Source organism: Aristolochia californica, unplaced genomic scaffold, assembly GCF_029961685.1.
Source record: "Aristolochia californica isolate CCGP_79_NKW_82.1479 unplaced genomic scaffold, dmAriCali1.0.hap1 SCAF_192, whole genome shotgun sequence".
NCBI lineage: Eukaryota > Viridiplantae > Streptophyta > Magnoliopsida > Piperales > Aristolochiaceae > Aristolochia > Aristolochia californica.
This window is the reverse complement of record NW_027181873.1, coordinates 1,316-15,000: the sequence shown is the minus strand read 5'-3', so window position 1 is coordinate 15,000 and position 13,685 is coordinate 1,316. Positions and strand designations below refer to the sequence as shown.

Here is a 13,685-nt window from a genome sequence, read left to right as displayed (position 1 = left end):
CAATTTTAGTGATTAGTGTACCCGTTGTATTTGCTTCTCCTGATGGTTGGTCAAGTAACAAAAATGTTGTATTTTCAGGTACATCATTATGGATTGGATTGGTCTTTCTAGTAGCTATCCTTAATTCTCTAATATCTTGAACCTCCTCGTACAAGAATAAAAAAGTGACCCCTCCCCCGAAGGAATTCGGACTGTGAGACACATTAAAATTCAATATGAGCCCCCCCCCCCCTCAAAAAAAAAAAGAAAGAAAAAGTTGGAGGGAGAGGGGTCACTTCTTGAATGAAAAATGAATAATCTAATGTTAAAATAAAATAATTGGAATCTAATATAATATATTATATAGCCCTGTACAAATATGATCCAGACACACATATATATATATATATATATATATATGATATATCATATATGTGTGAACATGATGATGTTCATATCAGAACGAAGAAATGCGGATATGGTCGAATGGTAAAATTTCTCTTTGCCAAGGAGAAGATGCGGGTTCGATTCCCGCTATCCGCCCATGGTAAAATAATCTAATATAATATGATAAATGATTCGGTATAGTTGACCACGATAGTGTAGTGGTTCTAACTTCCCTCTTCTTTCCTACTATCCCAAAACAATTAACGGAGTTACACCTAACGTCTAAAAATGTAGCGGAGACAGGATTTGAACCCGTGACTTCAAGGTTATGAGCCTTGCGAGCTACCAAACTGCTCTACCCCGCACGAAAGACCCGGGAACTAATGGACCAAGAAGGATTGCCCCTCTACCATAATAAATAGAATAGCCCATTTCTACAGAATGGTAAAGGGGCCCCTCTATGATCATAGATCATAGAGACCCATAGAAATATGAAGAAGGGGTATTTTTACCCTTACCAACTTGATCTCGTTGCCCCCGGCAACAAACATGCATGAACCCTTTCGCGAAGTATGTGCCCGGATAGCCCAAAGTCCCGATAGTTACCTCTGGGCCTTCCGGTCGAAAAGCAACGTCGATGAAGACGTATAGGTGCACTATTACGTGGCGGGGATTGCAATTTTCCATGAATTTGCCATTTGTCACTCAACGACGAAACTTTGCTTATTTCTTTTTTTAGGGATCGGCGAATCAAATGATATTTCTCTTTTAATTTCCGCCTTTTATTCTCCCTTTGAATCAAACTTTTCCTTGCCATAATTGTTCAGTTCCTATTTTATTATCAATGATACGGGTCGGATCCTAGATGTAGAAATATAAGAGGGTAGTGGTAGTCCCCCTTCTCCACCGAATCAAATGAGATTGTTCCCGATGGAGCACATTACAAGAAAAATGAATTAACCAAATTTGCCTGATGTAGAGGCAATCAAGAAGGCTGCGTAAGTGAATATATAACCTACAGAAAAGTGGGCTAATCCAACCAATCTTGCTTGCACAATGGAAAGAGCCACTGGTTTATCCCTCCATCGAATCAAATTAGCCAAAGGTGTGCGTTCATGAGCCCATGCTAAAGTTTCAATCAATTCCTGCCAATATCCACGCCAGGAAATTAAGAACATAAATCCAGTCGCCCAAACAAGATGTCCAAATAGGAACATCCATGCCCAGACCGATAAACTATTCGTACCAAAAGGGTTATATCCATTGATAAGTTGTGAAGAGTTTAACCATAGATAATCTCTTAACCATCCCATCAAATAAGTGGAGGATTCGTTAAATTGGGAAACGTTACCTTGCCATAATGTGATGTGCTTCCAATGCCAATAAAAAGTAACCCATCCTATGGTATTTAACATCCAGAAAACTGCCAAATAAAATGCGTCCCAAGCCGAAATATCACAAGTACCACCTCGTCCCGGGCCGTCGCAAGGAAAACTATAACCGAAATCCTTTTTATCTGGCATTAACTTGGAACCGCGCGCGTCTAAAGCACCTTTTACTAAAATCAATGTAGTTGTATGCAAACCTAGAGCAATCGCATGATGAACCAAGAAGTCTCCAGGACCTATTGTTAAGAATAGTGAATTACTATTCTCATTAACGGCATTCAACCAGCCAGGTAACCATATGCTTCGACCAGCATTAAATGCTGGGCCATTCGTTGAAGATAAGAGTACGTCGAACCCATATGAAGTCTTACCGTGAGCAGATTGTATCCATTGGGCAAATATAGGCTCAATCAAGATTTGTTTCTCCGGAGTACCAAAAGCGAGCATGACGTCGTTATGAACATAGAGTCCTAAAGTATGAAACCCCAGAAACAGGCTGGCCCAACTTAAATGAGATATGATAGCTTCTTTATGGTCTAACATTCTTGCCAATACATTATCCTCATTCTGTTCTGGATTGTAATCTCGAATGAAGAATATAGCTCCATGAGCAAAGGCTCCTGTCATGATGAACCCTGCGATGTATTGGTGATGAGTATATAACGCAGCTTGAGTAGTAAAGTCTTGTGCTATAAATGCGTAAGCGGGTAAAGAGTACATGTGTTGAGCTACCAAGGAGGTAATAACCCCTAAAGAGGCTAGGGCAAGACCCAATTGAAAATGAAGCGAATTATTGATTGTGTCATAAAGACCCTTATGTCCACGCCCCAATCGACCTCCCGGAGGAATATGTGCTTCTAAAAGATCTTTCATACTATGCCCAATACCGAAGTTAGTTCTATACATATGGCCAGCAACGAGAAAAATAAATGCAATAGCTAAATGATGATGGGCAATGTCGGTCAGCCATAAACTTTGTGTTTGTGGATGGAATCCCCCGAGAAGGGTTAGAATGGCAGTTCCCGCCCCTTCGTAGGTGCCGAATAAATGACTACTGGAATCGGGGTTCTGGGCATAAAGATTCCACTGACCTGTAAAAAGGGGGCCCAACCCCTGGGGATACGGTAATACATCTAAGAAATTATTCCATCTGACGTACTGCCCCCTTGATCCGGGAATAGCGACATGAACTAAATGCCCTGTCCAAGCCAAGGAACTTACTCCGAATAGTCCTGACAAATGATGATTGAGACGAGATTCGGCATTTTTAAACCACGAAACGCTTGGTTTCCACTTGGGCTGTAGATGTAACCAACCCGCTATTAAGGATATGGCAGAAAGAAATAATAGAAAAAGAGCTCCAGTATAAAGATCCTCATTGGTACGTAAGCCGATTGTATACCACCACTGATAAACACCGGAATAAGCGATATTCACTGGGCCGAGAGCACCCCCTCGAGTAAAAGCTTCTACCGCCGGTTGACCAAAATGAGGATCCCAAATTGCATGAGCAATTGGTCTTACATGTAAAGGGTCCTGTACCCATGACTCAAAATTTCCTTGCCAAGCTACATGAAACAGATTTCCGGAAGTCCACAGAAAGATTATTGCTAACTGCCCGAAGTGAGAAGCAAAAATGTTCTGATAAAGACGTCCCTCAGTAATATCATCATGACTCTCGAAATCATGTGCGGTAGCAATACCAAACCAAATACGACGAGTAGTGGGGTCCTGAGCTAAGCCTTGGCTAAACCTTGGAAATCTTAATGCCATAATGCCTTTCAAATCCTCCTAGCCATTATCCTAGTGCAATAATTCTTGCTAAGAAGAATGCCCATGTTGTGGCAATTCCGCCCAGAAGGTAATGGGTTACTCCTACAGCGCGTCCTTGTACAATGCTCAAGGCTCTAGGCTGAATAGCAGGAGCAACTTTTAATTTGTTATGAGCCCAAACGATGGATTCAATGAGTTCTTGCCAATAACCACGGCCGCTGAATAGAAACATTAAACTAAACGCCCAGACAAAATGAGCGCCTAGGAAAAAAAGGCCGTATGCGGATAATGAGGAACCATAAGACTGAATTACCTGAGATGCTTGTGCCCATAAGAAATCCCGGAGCCACCCATTAATAGTAGTGGAACTTTGCGCAAAGTTCCCCCCCGTGATATGAGTTACCACCCCTTGATCACTTATACTGCCCCAAACATCTGACTGCATTTTCCAACTGAAGTGGAATATCACTACCGAAATGGAATTGTACATCCAGAATAGGCCTAAGAAGACATGATCCCAGGCGGATACTTGGCATGTTCCCCCTCTTCCGGGGCCGTCACAAGGGAAACGAAACCCAAGATTTGCTTTATCAGGTATCAATCGTGAGCTACGGCAAATAGAACACCTTTCAGTAATATCAATACAGTCACATGGATCGTAAATGCATGAATGTGATGTACCAAAAAATCTGCGGTTCCTAATGGAATAGGTAACAAAGCGACTTTGCCCCCTACAGCCACTAAATCACTACCCCCCCAAGTCAAGCTGGTGCTTGTTGTTGCACCAGGAGCTGTTGCACTAGGTGCTAAAGCATGGGTGTTTTGTACCCATTGAGCAAAGATGGGTTGTAATTGTATAGCGGTATCTGAAAACATATCTTGGGGACGCCCTAAAGCACTCATGGTATCATTATGAATATACAAACCAAAACTGTGAAAGCCTAGAAATATACATGCCCAGTTGAGATGTGATATGATTGCGGCGCGGTGCCTAAGTACACGATCTAATAGATCGTTGTATCGAGTAGTTGGATCATAGTCTCTTACCATAAAAATGGCTGCGTGTGCAGCAGCACCAACTATGAGAAACCCACCAATCCACATGTGATGTGTGAACAACGAAAGTTGTGTTACCATAGTCAGTAGCTAAGTATGGATAGGGGGGCATGGAATACATATGGTGAGCTACAACAATGGTTGAAGAGCCTAACATAGCTAAGTTAAGAGATAATTGAGCATGCCATGACGTTGTTAGGATCTCATAGAGACCTTTATGACCCTGACCTGTAAATGGACCTTTATGAGCCTCTAAAATATCTTTCAGACCGTGACCAATGCCCCAGTTAGTCCTATACATGTGACCAGCTATCAGGAAAAGAATTGCAATAGCTAAATGATGGTGTGCAATATCGGTCAGCCATAGACCCCCTGTTACTGGGTCTAATCCTCCCCGAAAAGTAAGAAATTCCGCGTATTTTGACCAATTCAAGGTGAAAAATGGGGTTGCTCCCTCAGCAAAACTTGGATAAAGTTGAGCCAAAAGATCCCGATTCAAGATAAATTCATGAGGAAGCGGTATCTCCTTAGGATCTACCCCGGCATCTAGAAATTGGTTAATCGCAAAGATACATGTACTTGGTGTCCCGCCCAAGAAAGAGACCCAGTCCTAGTAACCCCGCTAAGTGGTGATTTAACATGGATTCTACATCTTGGAACCAAGCCAATTTAGGAGCAGCTTTGTGATAATGGAACCAACCGGCAAAAAGCATTAACGCTGCAAATACCAATGCACCAATTGCGGTACAATAGAGTTGTAATTCTCGCTAGTTATTCCAGACGCTCTCCAAATCTGAAAAAATCCAGAGGTTATTTGTATTCCTCGGAAACCCCCGCCCCACATCACCCATTCAATATTTCTTGACCCACTATTGGCCAAACCACCTGGGCGCTGGGTCCAATGTGAGTAGGATCGCTTAGCCATGCTTCATAATTGGAAAAACGAGCACCGTGGAAATACATGCCACTCAGCCAAAGAAAGATGATGGAGAGTTGACCGAAATGAGCACTAAAGACTTTTCGAGAGATCTCCTCCAAATCACTCGTATGGCTATCGAAATCGTGAGCATCAGCATGTAGATTCCAGATCCAAGTGGTAGTATCAGGGCCCCTTAGCTATTGTTCTTGAGAAATGACCGGGTTTGGCCCATTCCTCGAAAGAAGTTTTTACGGGATCCCTGTCTACCATAATCTTCACTTCTGGTTCCGGCGAACGAATAATCATTGAGTCCTCCTCTTTCCGGACAACACATACAAAGAGACCCGCCAACTGTCAGTAATTAGTGAACCTCTGAGAGATGGGTATTTATGATTAGTGATTAGTTCCTTTCTTTCCTATCTCCCATCTATTTATTTTCTTTAGTTATTTACTAGAGCAATTATGATATGGAAGTCAATCCGGGGCAAGTGTTCGGATCTATTATGACATATCTGGGGGGCGCCCAACGGACCTTTATCTAATAATAAAGCCCCTTCCTCACATGGCATGGCGCAAAAACCATTTTTGGTGCAATCCAATGTATTCATATTTCAATGTATAAATGCCTAGATGAATCCACTTCAGTTTAGATCTTACATATATCTCACATGGAACGTATTTATTACTCTATTACAAATCAAAGAATCATTCATTAGTCATTAAAAAGAAAAAAGAGACATCCCGATATCCCTATTTAGTCAGTCGAGGATATAGCTTTATTAGCATAGAAAAAAGGAATGGAATGTATTCTGTACAGTATCTATATGGTTTATACTTCGGAAGTACCAGACGAAATAGAACGATCTTAGAAGGGATATAATGAAATTCCTTGATTGGCTCTTCCCAGAGGAACGATCCATTTTATTTGATTAATGGATCCAACATAACATGATAATTGAATTAAAAAAAAAAAGAGTGTTCTTATTCGAACCGCCCTGTGATCTTCAACCAATTATGGGCTTCAATATAATTACCTGGAGTAAGCGATATTGCTTGTTTCCAATATTCAGCAGCTTGATCAGACCAAGCCTCCGCAATTTCAGAATCCCCCTGTCGAATGGCCTGTTCTCCCCGGTCGGAATAGGTGGGTCATTTCCTTCCCTTAGAACCGTACTTGAGAGTTTCCTACCTCATACGGCTCCGCCGTCAAGTCTTTTGGTGTCCCATCTTAATCTACCATATCTATAATTGAATGAGATTTCTCGTAAATCTATCCCGGGTTAACCAGAAGAGGTTAATTACATGAGTTTCAAACTCTTTTTTTGATCAAAAATGCGTTTTATCTTTTCTCCCACCTTCAGAAAAATAAAGCATAGGTACCGTACCCCCTCTATCATTAGAATCTTCTGAAAGGTAACTATCTCGGTTTCATATAGGAATTGATATTGATATAGAATCTTTGAAAAAGACTTTCCTCCATAAGAAAGAAAGGACTTACTATCTTTGGGATCTGATGCTACACCGCTGCTCAATACCTTAGTAGATCGACTCTATTACATAAGTTGATTCCTCACTTTTATCTCATATCATAAGATATGATATGTTCTGTAAGCAGTTCTTATTGTATCGGCCCCAAAACCTCTCTAATTGATCTTTACGGCGCTTACCCTATCAATTAAATTAGATCCTTTATCCATGGAATCTAGTATATAGGCCATACCTATTTCTTCATATTTTGGCCTCTATGAAGTCTTTCTTTGCTACAGCTGATAAAAATCGTTGCTTTGGACGATGCATATGTAGAAAGCCTATTTTTTTTTTCTAGTATTGACTAGCGTATTTGATCTTTCTTTCCTTCTTTCTATAGTGGAGATAGTCGCACGTAATGACAGATCACGGCCATATTATTAAAAGCTTGTGGTAAGAATGGGTTTCGCTCTAGCGCCCGGAAATAATATTCCAAAGCCTTCGTATGTTTCCCCGTTGCTTGTGTGGATAAGGCCTATGTTATAGAGTATATAACTTCGATCGTAGGGATCAATTTCTAGTCGCGTAGCTTCATAATAATTTTGTAAAGCTTCCGCATAATTTCCTTCGGATTGAGCTGACATCCGTTACGGTCGTTCATTCTATTCAAAGAATCTCCGTTTCAGAACCGTACGTGAGACTTTCATCTCATACGGCTCCTCCCTTCTCTTCTGTGCATAGTAATAAAGGGAATAACCCATGGAATCGGAATCAAAAAGATTGAAATATTTTCATTATGAACTGATGGGGGCTAGTGTTTTTTACAAGAAATCTCTAGCCAGCCTTCCTGTAGGAGGTCTTTTTCTTAACACCAAACGTGTTGATGCTAGATAGAAATGCTCACTCCAACAATTTCTTTGTCCTCAACGCCCTCTATTGATTTGCAGGAATTAGTCACTTCAACGATCTTCGATGGTTATACGGGTATCCAAAGCACAAACGAGATGGATGTTTGTTGTCCCAACCATTCTTGTTAGTCCCGATCCCAATAAGGAAAAGGGGTATAATATATAACAAAGTTTTCGTGTTGTTGATTCCTAGGTGTAGTGCTTCTTCCCCTATGCGCCGCCTATTGGTACTGGTGGAGTAGGATTAACCTGCAATACAGAACCTATAGGTGTAACCTTTCGCTCAATGCTAAAATCGATAATTGAAGCATCTGAGGTTGCATCAATCGGGGATACACGACAGAAGGAATTGTTCGATCTCTACTACCCCAAACTTCACCTTCACCAAGCGGAAGTTTATTTAAAGAATTTTTTTTTTGTGTCCTGAACCATGTCCCCTTCTCATAAGACTGAAAGAGGTCAAATCCAATATATAATAATATAATATAATAAGTAAATATAAATAAATAGAATTATATTATATAATTAGAATATATATAAATTTTAATATTAATAAATAAATAAAAAAAAAACGAATCAAATCACACCATCTCTGTAATAGGTAAATGCCTCTTTTTCTCCTGAAGTTATCGGAATTATTCGTAATAAGATATTGGCTACAATTGAGGAGGTCTTATCAAGAAAATTTCCACTTATCCGAGATCTAGGCATAGTTTACAACCCATTCCATAATTCTTCTCATTATCCTCTCCCTCGAGGGAAAATGCTCCCATAAACAAAGGAATTGTACAGTACGAAATCACATAAAAACAGAGTAATTGTAAAAAAAAAAAGACCCTCAAAATTGCCCCTTTTAAGACAGGGATAGATAGGAAATATTGGAATCAGATTGGATTTCAGTCAATGTGGTATACCAATGAACAGAACTCTTACTCTTTATTTTATCGAAGTTAAGGAATCCAGAAATTTTCCTACAAATTCTGATCTAACTCGAGGAGTTTTTTTTTTTTTTATTATTACCCAAAGAGTCAAAAGAATCAAATAAGCATTCCATGATGAAAATAGAATAACCAACCCATCCATTTTGGGCGAATAGCGCGTATCCACAAACAAAACAATACAATGGAAATATTAAAATCATAGGGCGACCATGAATTTATTTATAATAGATCCATGGAATAATAGATCCATGGGATAGCTCATGAGAAGAGTTGTTGTTGATAAATCTGAAACTAGAAAGGAATTTTTTAATTCCTATGGACCTCTAAATATAACCATAGTATAAAATACTATAGTATAGTATAGAGTTTGTGGATTCGTCCCAATTCATTGGTTGTTTAATCCGGTATACGGTATAAATATCCGAATAAGATGGAGAGGGTCGTCGTCTTGACAAAGATGAATAGATAGTTTTTTTAATATTAAGTTAATATTAAATAAAAAAAAATGTGTTTTTATCCCTCGAGCCTCGAAGGAAGATCTTTGTTTGACGAAAAGTTTTCGATTTATAATAGATCGGTCGTACCTTTATTGTATTGCAATAAAAAATCAATAAAATAATATGAATGACTCGCTATTCACCGGGTTTCCGGGCAATAATCCTAAGATTCTGTGGGAAAGGTGGCCGAGTGGTTCAAGGCGTAGCACTGGAACTGCTATGTAGGCTTTTGCTTACCGAGGGTTCGAATCCCTCTCTTCCGTACCTTGACCTACACCTAATTTACCAACGTTACCAACCACAATGTATCAAATAACAATGGATACCATTATTCCAAGAGTAGGGCCTTTGCTTTCTAGTGATTCTCTATTGCCAATTACTGTGGTAGATAAAATATCGGATCGGAAAGGGTGGACAAGGAATGAGAATCTGACCGCGGATCCACTTGGGATACGAAAAGGATACGAAAATGGGGGAAAATCCGGATTAAATCCCTTAACTTAGTTCTATTTACTTTGTTTGGTGAAACAGGGTAGACAAAATTGTATTGTCCAAAGCTTAATTATTTTATTTTAATTAAGTTTAAGTCTGACGGAATAATATTCCACGACTAGTAATTCATTGATTTTTAAGCCGATCCATTTACTATCTATTATTTGATTTACTATTCCTTATATTGGAATGAGTCAAGAGTCAAATGTTTGGCAATTCCTCGCGGGGGAGATGAATCCACATAATTTGAATCAGAGCTCTGGATCTTTGTTCATCTCTCGTAGTAATAATATCTCGGGGTTTACACCGATAACTTGGGATATCTACTATACGACCATTAACTAAAATATGTCTATGGTTAACTAGTTGTCTAGCTCCAGGAATGGTCGAAGCATACCCAATCGAAAAAGGATGTTATCCAAACGCATTTCAAGTAGTTGTAGTAAAACTTGACCTGTTGACCCTTTGGCTTTCCCAGCGATACGAACATATCTAAGCAATTGCCGCTCTGTCAGACCATAATGAAAACGCAATTTTTGTTTTTCTTCTAGACGAATACGATATTGAGATCTTTTCCCGGAACGCGGTTGGTTTCTAAGATCACTTCCGGATCTAGGTCTTTTACTAGTGAGTCCGGTAAAGCCCCAGACGGCGTATTTTTTTGAAACGAGGCCCTCGGTAACGAGACATAAAGACTCCTTATTTTATTGAAATTGGATTTCACAGAATAAAAAAATTAAGACTGAACTAAACGATAAACGAAGCTAAACTCGCTGAAATACTATAAAGAAGAATGAGATGAATTGTCTCAATAACCAGATTATTTTATATAGTTATATATAGGAAGTTAAGTATCCCTTTCTTGTTCTGTAGAGATCTAACAGCTTCAATCCATTTTTTATTCTTTTTTATTCATAGTTGGGAGTTCCCGTAACATACTATGTTGACCCGACATTTGGAGAAAATTGAAAAGTCTTTTCAATTTCTCTTGATCTCAAGGAGACATTATCAATATCAATATCAATCATGGAAAAAATCGAATAAATGGAAAAGCCGGCTATCGGAATCGAACCGATGACCATCGCATTACAAATGCGATGCTCTAACCCTGAGCTAAGCGGGCTCACATAACAGAAATAGTGCATAGGATTTCGGGAAACTACTGGGACTTAGCTATTAGTAATTAGCTATTTATTTATTTTTTTATTTTATTTATCTATTTATTTATCTATTATTAATATCTATTATTAATAATTAATATAATTATAATAAATAAATAAAGAGTAGTTTGTTTTTATTATTATTATAATTATTATTAATTATTATTATTATATATAATATATATATATATAAATACAATTATATAAATACAAATACAATTATATAAATACAATATCAATATTATATTATAATACAATATTAATATTAAATAGAATATAATATTAATTATGACAACATTAATATTAATAATGTAATTATTAATATTAATGTTGTTATGTAATAATAAATAATAATATAATATTAATATATTATATTATTAATATTAATTAGATTATATTATGATTATGTAATATTAGTAATATTAATTACTTAATCTTAATAAAATAAAACTAAAAATAAAAATTAGCTTAGTTATATATTCTATATATAGTTATAGAAATTTAGAAATTCTATTTATTTACACTATAGGAATTCCTATAGTATAGGAGATCCTTCCTAAGGAAAGGATAAGATAAAGGAAAGGATAAGATAAAGATAAGGCTGCAGTCCAGAGCATAATGAGACATTCCTCTGGTTTCATTCGGAAAGGGAGGGGATAAGACGATAAAAAAAGAATGAATATCGACCGTTCCAGTATTCCAAATAGCGCTAAAAAAATAAGGGGTGTAAAGACATATATATATATGTGACGTGGGATATATCCATCCATATTGAATTGCGGATACATCAATGATAGAATCATTTCTGATTGGATCATATCAATATGGGCCCGCCACTCCGATAGGGATGAAAGAAGCTGGTCAAGAAATATAATAGGGACACACCTCTTTGATATAGGAATAAGGGCCTGTATCTAATGAATTCAACGGCTCCAAGATAAATGAAAGAAAAGAAGGGGGGGTCACAATGTGATTTCTTTCTCATAAGGAAGAGGGAGGGGGATATGGCGAAATTGGTAGACGCTACGGACTTGATTGGATTGAGCCTTGGTATGGAAACCTACTAAGTGGTAACTTCCAAATTCAGAGAAACCCTGAATTAAAAATGGGCAATCCTGAGCCAAATCCTGTTTTCAGAAAAAAAAAGGATAGGTGCAGAGACTCAACGGAAGCTGTTCTAACGAATGGGGTTGACTTTACTACATTGGTAGAAGAATCCTTCTATCGAAACTCCAGAGTGGGATGACCCTAGATATGTACGTATACGTACTGAAATATCAAAGATTAATCACGACCCGAATCCATATTTTTTTTTTCTAAAAATTTCAGAATAATAATTTCAGAAGCAGAAGGAAGAATCGAATAGTCAGTGATCAAATCGACTATCACACCAGAGTCTGATAGATCTTTTTAAAGGATGTCTGATAGATCTTTTTAAGGATTGATTAATCGAGTGAGACGAGAATAAAGATAGAGTCCCATTCTACATGTCAATACTGACAACAATGAAATTTATAGTAAGAGGAAAATCCGTCGACTTTAGAAATCGTGAGGGTTCAAGTCCCTCTATCCCCAATAAAAGGCCTATTTGACTCCCTAAGCATTTATCCTCTTTTTTTTTATCAGTTAGTGGTTCAAAATTAGATATGTTTTTCACTTACTCTACTCTTTCACAAATGGATCCGGCCAGAAATCTTTCTCTCTTCTCACTGTGATAGATATGATATACGTACAAATGCCCATCCATATATGGATGGGCAAAGAATCTCCATTACGGAACCTTTCACAAGTTCATATCATTACTCTTACACTTACATTTACAAAGTCTCCTTTTTGAAGATCCAACAAATTACCGACTTTATTTAGGTAAGTTAATGCTTTTGAGTCCCTTTCATTGACATAGGCCCAAGCTTTCTTTTTCTTTTAGTAGGATCATGCATCGAGAATGGTCGGGATAGCTCAGCTGGTAGAGCAGAGGACTGAAAATCCTCGTGTCACCAGTTCAAATCTGGTTCCTGGCACGTGGTTAATGTATCGAATAGATAAGATACTCATACAAATAAATCAATAGAGTCAGAACCCATATTAATATTATTTAATATTATATGCGTTAATAGTCCAGAGCATAATACATATTTATCCATCTACATCTAGATGTATAGATAGACGCCTCCGTCTTGTAGATGGGTAAAAAACGAGTAGATGGGTAAAGATATGAGTAAAGAAAATAATTGGATTCCGTTCCTCCTCTTTTTTGTTTGTTTGTTCATACTGTATCTCTTCCCGCACAAAAAGAATGTTAATACTTCATACATATCCGAAGTCGAAGTTAGTTGGTCGAAAACCCTAAAAGACTAGTCTGGAGGAGTTGAAGGATAGGAAAAGGCAGGGTTCATTTCAGAGACAGTCCAAAAAATCCGATCCTTTTTTATTTTATTTAATTTCTGAATTTTTCTTTTTTTATTTCAGAATTTACGATTTTATTTCATATTCTATTTCTTCACTTTCCCATTTATTCACTCCCTTCTATGCAGCTTTCCGTGGCCCCATCTAAGCGATGCGCGCGGTACAAAGTTCATGGTGCAGAACTCTTTTGATTCATCCTACAGGCTCTGCTCATCTGAAATGGGACTCTTCAAAATTTGAGAATCTAAATGAAGCTTCTTTAGCAGCCCATCCATAGTACGAATGAAAGGCCAGTTACTCCGTTTCATCTAG

At 38.0% G+C, this 13,685-nt stretch overlaps 3 non-coding genes across 3 annotated transcripts; 2 read left to right on the top strand and 1 right to left on the bottom strand.

The window, feature by feature from the left end:
* The first annotated feature begins 451 nt into the window (after positions 1–451).
* TRNAG-GCC (transfer RNA glycine (anticodon GCC)) lies at positions 452–522 on the top strand. The gene has a single exon. It is a non-coding gene; the product is annotated as a tRNA-Gly (tRNA).
* Positions 523–10,858: 10,336 nt separating this feature from the next.
* Positions 10,859–10,930, bottom strand: TRNAT-UGU (transfer RNA threonine (anticodon UGU)). Its single transcript has one exon. It is a non-coding gene; the product is annotated as a tRNA-Thr (tRNA).
* Positions 10,931–12,915: 1,985 nt separating this feature from the next.
* TRNAF-GAA (transfer RNA phenylalanine (anticodon GAA)) lies at positions 12,916–12,988 on the top strand. The gene has a single exon. It is a non-coding gene; the product is annotated as a tRNA-Phe (tRNA).
* The last annotated feature ends 697 nt before the right edge of the window (positions 12,989–13,685 follow it).